The sequence below is a fragment of the Empidonax traillii genome, unplaced genomic scaffold (genome assembly GCF_003031625.1).
Source record: "Empidonax traillii isolate 1590-97213 ecotype Southwest subspecies unplaced genomic scaffold, ASM303162v1 scaffold504:size1219251, whole genome shotgun sequence".
Classification (NCBI taxonomy): domain Eukaryota; kingdom Metazoa; phylum Chordata; class Aves; order Passeriformes; family Tyrannidae; genus Empidonax; species Empidonax traillii.
In genome coordinates, this window is record NW_020955697.1 from 643,153 (window position 1) to 655,624 (window position 12,472).

Consider the following 12,472-nt stretch of genomic DNA (forward strand, 5'->3'; position numbering starts at 1 on the left):
ACAAATATTGTTATCATGGATGTGTTGCATTCACAGAGAAGATCTAGTTCATTCAGAGTCAAATTTAACTGCCACTTAAATCAATGGAAAGGCTCTGACTTATATCTATGTGAATTGCATTAATCTCTTAATAATTTCAGATGGGATCTAATGGTGAATTGGTTCTTGCTAAGAACCCTATAGGGTGAATATGAGTCTGTTGAGCTCATAAATGGCAGTATTAAAGCAATAATAACAACCTAAAGAAAAAATAAATAATTTACTTAGGTTTCCCACTTCTCTATTTGATGTAAACCTTCCTCTTGTCACAGTACAGTTTCTCTGCCAGAATAAATTGGTATCTTCTTTCACTCCAGCTATTGAAAACACAGCCCTAATAACATTTCAAAACTACAAAGTAGCCTCATGATTCATATAAGAGGAAGTTTTGGTACTAAATTAATTATGCTACAAGGCCAGAGAACTACACTTTGCAGCATTTCATGTTATTCTATGGTGCCCACAATGGACTTTTGATGAAAACTATCTTCAGGGTTAGTCAGCACAGAAAGTGACATCAATCAGTTCCTAAATGTCTCATTTCTAATTTTTATCTTATGTTGTTGAATGAAATAGTCATTAGTAGCTAGAAACCCACAAAAAATTAACAAATACATATATATATATACACACAAGTATATAAAAATCCAGAATTTACAATACTTCTTACTTATAATACAGTTCTCTCATTTAATAAGACATGTTATGCTTCACTTGAAAATGCTAGTTCAAGCAAACCACAATATTCTGTGATATCGAACATCCGGTGTCATAGTACAGAGCAGTGATTACTTGTACCCAAACAGGCTGCACCAGAAAGCAGGAAAATCATTACTGTTGCTGATAAAACTGTGTATTTCAGGCAATGACTTGAACAATATTAGTCACAATTCCCAAAACATCTCTTGTAACTTCGTATTATGCCCACTTTCAGGTACAGTGACAAGCCCATCATTATCAATATCTTTAAGTGATGCTACAGCTGTAAATGTATTGAGTATAGGGAGAAATCTCACACACTTTGCTTTCTTTCACCTTAAAAATCATTTGTCACTGTAGTACTGTTACAGGATAATTTTGGATTCTCCAATGTGTATTGCACACAAATGGCACTGTATTGCTAGTATAGATATTAAAGGAAATTTTTCTTCATATAATTCACAGGTTATGGGTATGCCTTTACCCCTATTATTAAAACAGACCAAACTCAGGTGGTAGCATTAGTCTCTGTATTTAAGCCTCAGTTAATAAGAGGATTCTTAACAAAGCCCTCCTCTTTAAACCCTCCCACTGCATTCAGTTGCAAATCACTGGCTGGCAAAGCCGTCACCCTGTCCCCCCCAGCCCCAAACCTTCTCACGCTGAGCACTGCGGCTCTGTCAGCAGCAACATCTCTGTTAGGGGCAGCAACACCTCTCCCTGTGAGGGACGGTTCTTATTAATCAGGGGCACTGAATGGAAACCAATCAGATAGAGAGTCCCTTTTGCTTCTGCTCGCTGACTGCCTGACTTAAAAGTGATACTGGGAGAGAGGGAGCCCTAGAGAGATGCAAGTGCATTCAGCGCTGGAGATACGGTAAAATGCAGAAGGGAGGAAGCAGGTAGAGAAGCAGCACTGAACGGACAAAGCTAGGCTCACAGTGACAGACTGGGTGAGTAGATTAACTTTCTTTAGCACGGGAATTCCTGACAGCAAAAGAGCAGATACTTTCTTTAGAAGTGCCTTAAGGATGTCTTACAGACACTTTTTAGGGTGGTGGTGGGGGGGCGGTATGGAGGGGTAGTATCAGCGGAACATTTTGGGGGTATTTCCCTTATACAACTCAGAAACAAAAACACACTAAATTGCTGAAATCTAAACATATGTTGCTGTATATATGACAGCCGATGTGCATATTAGGAAACTAGCAATTCATATGCTATTTGGCAATACTATTACTCAGTTTTACTGCCATATGGCTGTAACAATATAGCCTAACTTTTGTGCAGGATGCTTTTTCACCTGTCCAGATAGAAGGTATCATCTTTTTCTTTCTTTCACATTTGTTTTTCTGGTAAACATCTAATAAAAACAAATCCAGCTAAGGATGAAAAAATAGAGATCTCTACTACTGCTAAGAATGACTGCTTTAATTTGTTTTTCTTTAGTGGGAGTAGCAAAATTAGTGGGGGTTTTTTATATGTGTTAAGAGGAGAAGTGGCAACTCAGGGTTCAGAAATACTGAGAACTGAGGGACATGTCCCTTTAGATATCCATAGCAGTAAGTCAAAGACAATAGTCTTAAAGTGCAAGGATGCATTCCAGAAGTGCTTCCAAACAACCCTGTCAATCCAATATATATAATCAGAGATTCACACAAGAAAGCAAAACAGAAAGTATAAAAGGTCACACTGACCACTTGATTCTGAAGTAACCAGCAGAAAACAATTGCCCGATGAATGACATTTTGCCTTTTCTTCTCACACGCAAGAAACACACTGTCATATCCGTTGAATTTCACTCTATAAACTTCAAAGACAGAATGATGCTTATGAATTAAAAGGAAATTTATATCCTTTGCTGCTGTAAGGCAATGTGCATACAGTAGCTACTTACCTTGTCATACAGTTAAGTCACAGGTCAGAAAATAGAATGATATTTTCTTAAGATAATTTTCATTTTCAGTAGACAAATTTACAGCCAGTATACCAGTCTTGCCCTTATTAAAGTCAGTGATAAAACTTGTATTTTACTGAAATAACAGCAAGATTATGTTTTATTGCTGAATGCTACACTAGCTACTTATGGTAAGGGTAAATATGGATAAAAACATAAGTATAATACTTGCAATAGTTTCAGTGATGCAATAAAAAGGTTTGTTTAATAAATAATATTGGTTGCAGTGATAGGAATTGCTAATGACAGATATTTAAAAATTGTTGTTTCCAAGTCATTCTTTCTATTTGAAATGTTAATTTCTATTCCAAAAATTGAGTGGACTTATTAAATATTTATAAGTCTTGCGTTATAATTTTTCTATGATTTTTAAGAACTCTATTTTAAGAACTATGTTAGATTTAAAAAAAAGGCATTTTACTATCTGTATGTCAGTTTGACAGGTAAAATACATTGCCCTGTCATTTGTACTTCACTACGTAATAATGTAAATTCAAGACAGAATGAAATATGTTTATAGCTAAGGTGATTTTCTAGTAAAAAACATAAAACTTTTAGAAGGTCACATTATACAGTCAAATATCTCTGAAAGAAATAATTTTTGTTTGGTTTTTTTTAAAGTTAGTTAAACAAGATTAATTTTAAATGGAGAAATGTAACTGTATTATTATTACTAATATATACGAATCTGGTACCTAAAATTGTTGACAAGTCTTTTTAAACTTGATGGGGTGATTTCAGCAATCAAAGTTTTTTCATGTTTATCCTATGAATGGAGTGGCATATTTCATTTCAGAGGTTGTCTTGCAGCCATTATTGTGGAAAATTATGTTTTGTATGCAACCAGTACATCTCACCTAAACATGAAAAGCAGTTTGGTGATGCAGTCTGTAGAGAAAATGTGGAGAAAAACAGCTCTGCCATATGTTTTCAACTGCTCCACAGTAAAAATGCTTCAAGCTTTCAGCATTTGCAGGCTTTTCAGCTGAAGTGACCATTCTGAAAAGGTTGTCCTTCCCACCAGACAGCAACCCATGTTCAGAGATCTGTGTTCTACCCTCACCTAGCTGTTGCTCCACAAGGATGCTGATCTCAGCAGTGGTTGCATGGTGCTGGCAGAGATGCCCTCTCATCATGGGATCAGCCAATAAGGATGATTTAATTCCCCAAATTATCCACAAGAAAAAAATGTAATAAATCCACTAGTTTAAATGTCATCACCCACAATGCTGCAGAAAGGACTGTGCAACTTAGTTCTGACACTCACTTATGCCCTGGAATCAGGACATGGTTTCTGAATCTGTACAATATGGGTTGCAAGGAATCTACTGGCAGAAACGTTTGAAAAGTAGAGACAGAAAGTAACAGGACAGACAATTTCCTCTGAAGACAAGTTTGTTTGGGAGATAAAACAAGATAGGCTAAGGTCTCCTGTTGAATGATGATAACAGGACACATGAAGGAACATCCATTACCTCAGAATTTTCATTTATTGTAGGATGGCACAAACACACAGGTTCTTGCAACTGTTTTCTGAGAGAAACAGGAGCACAGAACTGTTCTCCTTTTCTTCCTTCTTTCCCACCTTTTCCCAATTTTGAAAACTGTTCTGCAGTCACAGGAAGACCTTACTGAAAATCAGAATTCAGTAATGACCAGTGATTAAAAATTCTCCCAATTTCTGCACAAATCTTATGCTTACAAGAAAACTGGAGTATACAGACTGGGATGTAAGACAATAAGACACTATAGATACATAATGTTACATGTTTCTTCTATGAAGTCAGAGCTATTTAACTGCAGAAGGCAGTTGGAGCAAAAGCCTAGATAAAAATGCATCTCCCATTCATATCAGGATGTCTTCTGAATTTCTAAGGCTTGCAGCAGGTGTTACATGCAAATGTTATCTGCAGAAGCACTAATATTTGAACATGAATAGAGATGCCTGAGTGAAAGCTAACTGCATTCCACATGTCAGTGGAAGAGTTTATGAAAAGTCATTTGTAGGAATAAATCCAAAATTTTGCTAAAAGGTGTGGGAGGAGAGGGAAAACAAAGCAAAGGGAAATGAACAAAAATAATTTTTATAACAGCAATCATCAGTATTTTAATAACTTTCCCCTTTTGTCTTTTAAACACATACAAAATTGCTGAATGGCAAAAGGCGAGTTATTTTCCTGACTTTCAGTGACTGATCATGATAAAAATACCCCAATGGCATCGAGGACTACTTGCCAAGCATGACTGAACAGGAGAGGCATATCTTAAGCAGATCATACTACGTGTTTGCAGTGCAAAATCCCAGCAAAACTGAGCCTTGGTTATTTCTAGGAAAATGTTGTTATTAACTTCAGTAAAAATGAAAAACACTGGATGTATGCTGCATCTCAAAAGAAAGCTCTAAAATTAGTTAGTTTTGGAAAGAAAATAACAAAAGGACATGGACGGCACTGTCTTCATCCCGTATACAGATATTATTGCATGGAGAGTTGACTTGGTCTCAGTTATGGAGTAGCTCTGTGTCAGAGCCAGGGGTAGAATGGGACCTCCACTTTCACAGTCCTTCTTCAGTTTCTCTGTATGAATACATCAATATTCATATGTGCCTTGAGCACTTAAATTTGATACCAGAAACAACCACAAATGTTTCTCTGGAAATATATTTCTGCCACTGCAAAATGGAATGCTTAAAGTGATGGCCAATGTATTCCATTGATAGTAAAATGCAAACTTCTATGATTAAATTTCACAATTTTTAATAGTAAGAATAATAGCAATATGAAGACAAAATCATTTTAGATTCTGTTTCCCTATCTCATACAAATGTAACTTTCATATTAGTTAACTCCTGATATGAAAACGCAAATGTTAGAGAGGTTTATGTAAGTAAAAATTTTCTGTGTGCTGGAAAATATTTAAGTTGCTTTGTCCTCACAAACCCTATTTGAGGGAAATAACCCCCAGCTTCATGGAAATTCTTCCTGGAAGGATATTACAGTTTTAGGCCATGCATGTTGATACTTAGAGATTCCATTTTCCGAAAAACATTAACAACATTTTCCCATTGCATATGAGTACATTGAGAAAGAGCTCCTAAACCATTAGCTGAAATTCAAAATATAGTCTTTGTAAATTACACTCAAGAAAAGACTCTGTGTAATAGAGAAAACTGGGAATAATGTTTTTATGTTTGGGGGTGGAAACAGTAGGCCTTTCCATCCTTTTAGACAAAGTACACAACAACTTTCATAGGGAGATTGTCTCAATTTACATTTTTAATAGTTCAGTTGAAGTCAATTAATAATGTATACAAGTCTGTCGGCAATATATACAAGAATAATTAGATTTAGCCATTACTTTCAAAAAATTATGACCTATTATAATGATAATCAATAGGATAGAATTTGACATTTATATTTTGGCACCTCTTAAAAAAAATTCAATAAAACACCAAGTTGTAAAAGAGTGTTCAATAGAGGAAATTTAAAAAATATAATGATCTAACAACCTTAGTTAAAGATCTTACCAAAGTAATTGTTCTTTATTTCCTCTGTATTCCATCATTCAATATTTGCTCCTATAGAGATGATGAAGAGGCAAAGTGAAAATGGTGTGTGTTGGGGATAAAGGAGAAATTTATCCCATTACTTCTGTTTGATTGAAAAGTATCAGTAAACTATTCATATTTGATTATAACAAATAAAAATAGCCCCAGTTTATGAACAGAACTTTTATATATATACATATATATTTATACATATATGTATATACATACATGTTTAGAGACGTAAAACCAAGCGTAACTTATGCAAATTCTAAGAATGATAAAATATTTTACAAAAAGAGTATATTAAAATGTGTTTGCTTAAGTTTGCAGTGCTGTTTTCTAATTTTGCCTGCTTATTTTGTTGTTTATCGCAATACTTTTACATGGTTTGAATTATTTTTTTCTTTTTCTTTTTTTTTTTTTAATAATAATTGATTTAAATATCAAGCTTTGCAGTAAGAAGCTACTGCAAAAAAGCTCTTTCTTCTGATTTTTAAGACATAGGTGCTGGTTGTGGGTAATCTCCTGGAACTCATTTTGCCTGTGTAGTAAAAGAAAAAAAACCAGGAAAACATACTTATTTCAAAAGGAAATTCTTGTAGTAGTTATTTGTCAGGAGAGCTATTTGTACTTGTGCCACATTCTGGAACCCGTACTCAGGATGACTAACATTTTACAATAAGACTAGTCCCACTGAAGCCAGTGAAATTGCTTGTGTGCATTTCCCTTACCCAGAGTAAAAATGAGTACTGAATCTGTGTTCTTATAATGATTCCATCTGATGAAAATTTCCATTTCCCTCAGAGTAAACATAAAATTATTATGTTACAAAAAATATTTTCCCATTTCCTGAAAGATTTGCAATAATCCTTACATTTGCTTCCCAAATGTAAAAGCTAATTTCACTTTTAATGAGAATTCAGACTTGCTAAAGAAATGGAAATATACTTAAAAAATAATGTAGACTCTTCATTCCTTTCCTTAATAGTGTTCCATGGATTACCAGAAATTAAGCCATATCTTGCTCTTAGTGGTTTTAAATTTTTGTTATACATGACTTCTGTCCTTAGCAGAAAGACAGCTTTCTGGATTGTATTTATACCTTTTCTAGGGATAAGATAATAAGTGAAACTCCTTGTATCCTGAATAAAATTAATGGATCTCTTCAATTTCCTTCATGGAGATAGAACTACTTTATCTATAACACTTAAGATATTGTTTAGTAGTAGTAGTACTAGCAGTAGTAGTAGTAGCATCAAGGCTGAGAACTCATGTATCACTTGAAGTAATGATTTCATAATATTTTAACAGCATTTGTCATATTTTGAAAAAATCCAAGCTTCTAGTGTGCCTGCACTTCCACTTATTGTCCTTCAGAAAAATCTACCCATGATGATAAACCATCCCTGCACCAAACAAAAGGATTTTCAAATCAGAAAAGTATCTAATGCATTTAACGTACTTCTAACTTTTTAAGGCAATTAAAGACAAGAAACTCTCAAAGACGTTGGTACAGCTGCTCTCAGCTACAAGTGACCAAAACAGCCTACTGGTTGAGAATCTTTCCCTGAAGCTTGCATTCAGGAAAGGGGGAAATAACAGCAGTGAAGTCAAAAGGGGGAGTAAATTAGGAAGTGGCTAGATTGTATCACAGATTGATGTTTTTGTCTGAAAAAAAAAAAAAGGAAATTAAAATTAAAATAAAAGATGTTAATCCATATTGAAAGATTAAATTTAATAGATAATGCTTTAGGAATATACCTAGTGTTGCACATTCAGAAATGTAACTCTTAGCACTGCTGGAATGAAAGATTTAGCACTTCTGACAATGGTACTCATTATAATCATTTATTTGCCATTTGAATTTGTTCCCATGCAACTCATATTTACATTTCAGAGCAAATTTTCCTAACAGATTCATAAATTGTAGATCAACAAAAAATAAACCTTTCAAATACATAAAGGCCCCCATTTTTTTTTTCTGTCCCAAATGTGTTGAGATTCTAGTTCATAACGTTCCTAAAACTAGAAGCCTACAGGCTGAATAGAGTTTTAACTTTAACCTTAAAGATTATGTATGCAAAGGATTTATTTCATTAAACAGTGAACTGCACCGCTATACACAGACATAGGCCCATAGTTACCTTGATTACTCAAGAGATACACTCAGCAATGTCCAGTAATATATAAATGATGATTAAAATAAATAGGAAAGATTTCCTCAAAAACTGCATATGACAACAAATTATTCCTGTAGATTGTGTACAGATCAGTGTGTGTAACACACTAGGAATAGCATATATCCATAGTTTGAGTTTTGATTAGAACTAAAATGTGTCTTTAGGATTAACCAGTACAGGATTAAAGTTCCTGGCATCATGACAAAAAATGGATCTCAACTTCTACTTGAAAAGTATTTCACTACTTTTTAAATGGCAGATAAACTATATAAACTTAGGAGAAAATGATACTTTTCTGAAAGTGTGGATAGTTAGAAACAGTAGCACTGTATGTCACTGAGAACTTTCATAAGGTCTATGTGTGGTGGTCCCAAACAATACAAAGTCACACTTTGTATTTACATGCATTACTGAGTAACCCAGTGTAGTACATGCAGAGAGCTATTGGAAAAAAACCTTGCCAACCTGGTACAAAGCATCACTAGTTCTCAAAAGGAAGGAAGGAAGGAAGGAAGCAAAGAAGGAAAACTTCCTCTCCAAAAAGAGTAGATTAACAAAGCTGAAGGAGCTTAAAGATTTATATAAAGGATAAGATTCTGGATTATTTGAGATAATTTGAAACATAATAGTTTGGGTAGCCACAATAAAAATAGGACCAAAATGAATGCTGTAGTTTATCTATACCCTTTCTGTGCAAATAACATCAGAATCAATAATTTGTACAGACTGAAAGCTGAAATCTGGAAAAAAAATTCTTTAAGGAACATAAATAGGGGGACATTGCAGTAGAATGGAGAATAAATGAGTCACATTAATTTTCTGCTTTCTCCACCTCTAGTTAATTGGCACTAATTAAATTTCATGCTAGTCAGCCTGTGATTTTAGTAGGTAATTAAAAAAAGCCCTGAAATTTCATTGCTTGTGGAGAAAACATACATGTATTGGTGTATACATGTATCTATATCAGTATCTGTGTCACTAATGATATAATTTTAGAGGCAGAGATGACATAAAGAGATTTAGAGATCTAGATACATCCATACATGTATCTACATATATCTATGTAAATATAGCTCTACCTTTATATGTACAGTTACATTCATATAGATTTTTTAATTTTTGTTTTCTTTTTTATTTGCACAGCATCTGTGTCATGAAAGTCATACATGTACTTGCACTGTAAGGTCTCCAGTGGTATACTCAGTTCTAGACAGCAACAGGTAAGGTAAGATGACTACATGCTCTGAGTTGAGGAGGATTCTACAGGTCATTTCAAGTTCCTATTCACATAAAACCCAGGGTGGTAAATATCAAAGGAAAACACAGCAAAACATCTGTTCTGTCTACATTATCAATCCAGAATCATAGAACGGTTTGGATTGGAAGGGAGATTTAAAGGACATCCAGTTCAACCCCTCTGTCATGGGCAGGGACACCTTCCACTAGATCAGGTTACTCTAAGCCTCATTCAACCTGGTGTTTATTGAATACTTTCAATAGCAGAACTTCCACAACTTCTCTGGGCAACCTGTTCCAGTGTTTCAACACCTTTGCTGTAAAATACTTCTTCCTTATGTCCAACCTAAACCTTTCCTTGTTTCAGTTTAAAGTCATTGTGTCACACTGAGATTTGTATCTACCAATGCCCCCAAGTCCTTTTCAGTGGGACTGCTCTCAATCTTTTCATCTCACAGTCTTTAGTAATATTGGGAATTGCCCCAAGCAAGCTGCAGTACCTTAGAATTGGCCTTGTTGAACTTCATGAGATTCACTCAGGCACACTCCTCAAGTCTGTCAAGTTCCCTCTGGACTGTGTCCCTTCCCTCAAGTATATCAACTGCACCACTCATCTTGGTCTCATCTGAAAACTCTCTGAGTGTGCACTTAATCTCACTGTATATATAGTTAATAAAGGCATAAAATAGTATTGGTCCCATTAGAGAGCTTGGAGGAACACCACTCATTACTAGTTTCTGCTTGGACATTGAGACACTGACAGTAAAGTTTTGGATGAAGCCATCCAACCAATTACTTATCCATCTAACAGTCCAACCATCCAATCCGTATGTCTCCAATTTAGCAGTAGGACTATTGTGGGTGCCCCAAAGGCTTTACAGAAATCCAGGTACATGACCTCTGTAGGTCCTTGTCTGCTGACACAGTCAGTCCATCATTGAAGGCCACGAGATTAGTCAGGCAGGATTCACCATTGGTAAAGCCATGTCAGTTGTCCCTAATTACCTCTTTGTCTTCCTTATGCTTTAACAGGAGGATCTGTTTCATAATCATACCAGGCACAGAGGTGAAGCTGACTGGCCAGTAATTCCCAGGGTCTTCCAGCAAATCAGCACCAGTTTATTCTTTCAAGATTTTAGGGAAAAATTCCACTTCATTCAATAAATTTCTTTTTGAGGCAAAAATTCCATGAAAGAGGAACTTTTGACTAAATCACATTAATAAAATTACATGGCATGACTGACTGATAACTTTCACTGAAACACTTTAGTATTCATACACTGTCTACCTCATTGCATGTATTGACAAAATTTGTACCATCAGAAAACTCATGCAATTATTTCAACATGGGCTTTTTAGCTTCTATCACTCTTTCTCTCTTGAAGACGTAAAGATTCAGGAAATCTGAAATCTTTTTGCTACAATGCACTTCAGCCTTACTATGTGGTCATCTAAATGATCAGCCCCAAGACAGACAAAGAAATATCTCTGATAACTTGAATTTAAATGTCCCTTCACAATGCAAATTAAAATTGACTTCTTATTCCTACTTCACTTAATTGGTCCTAAAGTTTAACTTTATCCTGATAACTAACAGGTCAAATGATATGAGTATCTACTTTAAACAAAAATTTTCAACCCTGTGACCAGTATCAAGTATCTGAAGGACAGGAAGGACAAGGAAGATAAAGACATCTTCTTTGGGTTTTTGCAGGTAGTCAGTACTCATTAATTCTAGGGCACACTGAATGAAGCATGAAATTTTCAGCATTACCACAGAGCATCCAAGATATTTTCATATTATTTATAAAAAGGACAATTGAAGATTTCAAGATTTAAATATAAAGGTAGTCATAGAACTAAGTTACCACCTTAAATTACAAGCAATTGCTTTCTCAGACGTGGTTGGCAAACAGCAGTACCAATCCCATTCAAAAGATGAAAACCTGTTATTTGCCCTGAAATATAATGGTGTTCATATCTGATGGCAGCATGTATTGTAGGTTTTTTTGTTGTTTTTGTTGAAGACATGGAATGTTACCATATGATATGTTAAACAGTTGTAGCTAGAAGTTGATTTACCTTAATACTTTTCCAGTCATATTCATTAATGGTAGGAATGGATGCTAAAACTTGTAGGTTATCTCACTGAGAATTTAATGAGTATTTATCAATGTTCACTTGTTTTATTGACTAGAGTAAGTAGTACGAAAGTACATGCAAAAGAAATTTAAACACATTGCAAAAAACTTCAATATTTAAATGCAAATACTTACATATTCTTTATTTTGGTGATATATATATATTTATATACATTTATGGGCATAAATAAGTGTAATTAAAAAGTTGCAGTTGAAGTCATGAGAGTCATGTACATTATAATTTCATAAAGTGAATCTGGTAGTGAGTGGGAGTACCACAACATCCCAGTAGAAACTTAATGTACATGAAACCACTTCCCAAAATTATTATCTAAAAGAATGGCAGCAGTATCATAACATTTCCAAAATTTATCTCTTTTCATTCTCTGTACAACTCCCTTGGATCTAGCATCACTGCCTTCTGGAGCAACGAGCCTCACTGCGTTTCTGCTGTGTTTTGAGCCAGAGGACTATTGAGTTTTGTGGGGGCAGAGAGACTTGTTGATTTGAAGAGAGGAAAATAGAGGGTTCAGAGGTATCCTTGAGTGATCGTCAACCTTAGGGAAGCAAGGAAAAAGAGGATGGCAGCCTCCACCATAGTGTGATGTGTCAGCAAAAAAGTCCTTCCACCTTGTTCTGGAGGCAAAACTGGTGCAACAAGTATAGGAAAAGA

The 12,472-nt window shown here is 34.9% G+C and overlaps 1 protein-coding gene across 2 annotated transcripts in view; it reads left to right on the forward strand.

Moving 5' to 3' along the window:
* The first annotated feature begins 1,397 nt into the window (after window positions 1–1,397).
* Window positions 1,398–12,472, forward strand: part of CDH9 (cadherin 9) — a 100,136-nt gene continuing 89,061 nt past the window's right edge. For both annotated transcript variants that reach the window (XR_003572657.1, XM_027896622.1), the window contains exon 1: window positions 1,398–1,691. The gene's annotated coding sequence lies outside the window, so the exon portion shown is untranslated. The remainder of the gene's footprint in view (window positions 1,692–12,472) is intronic.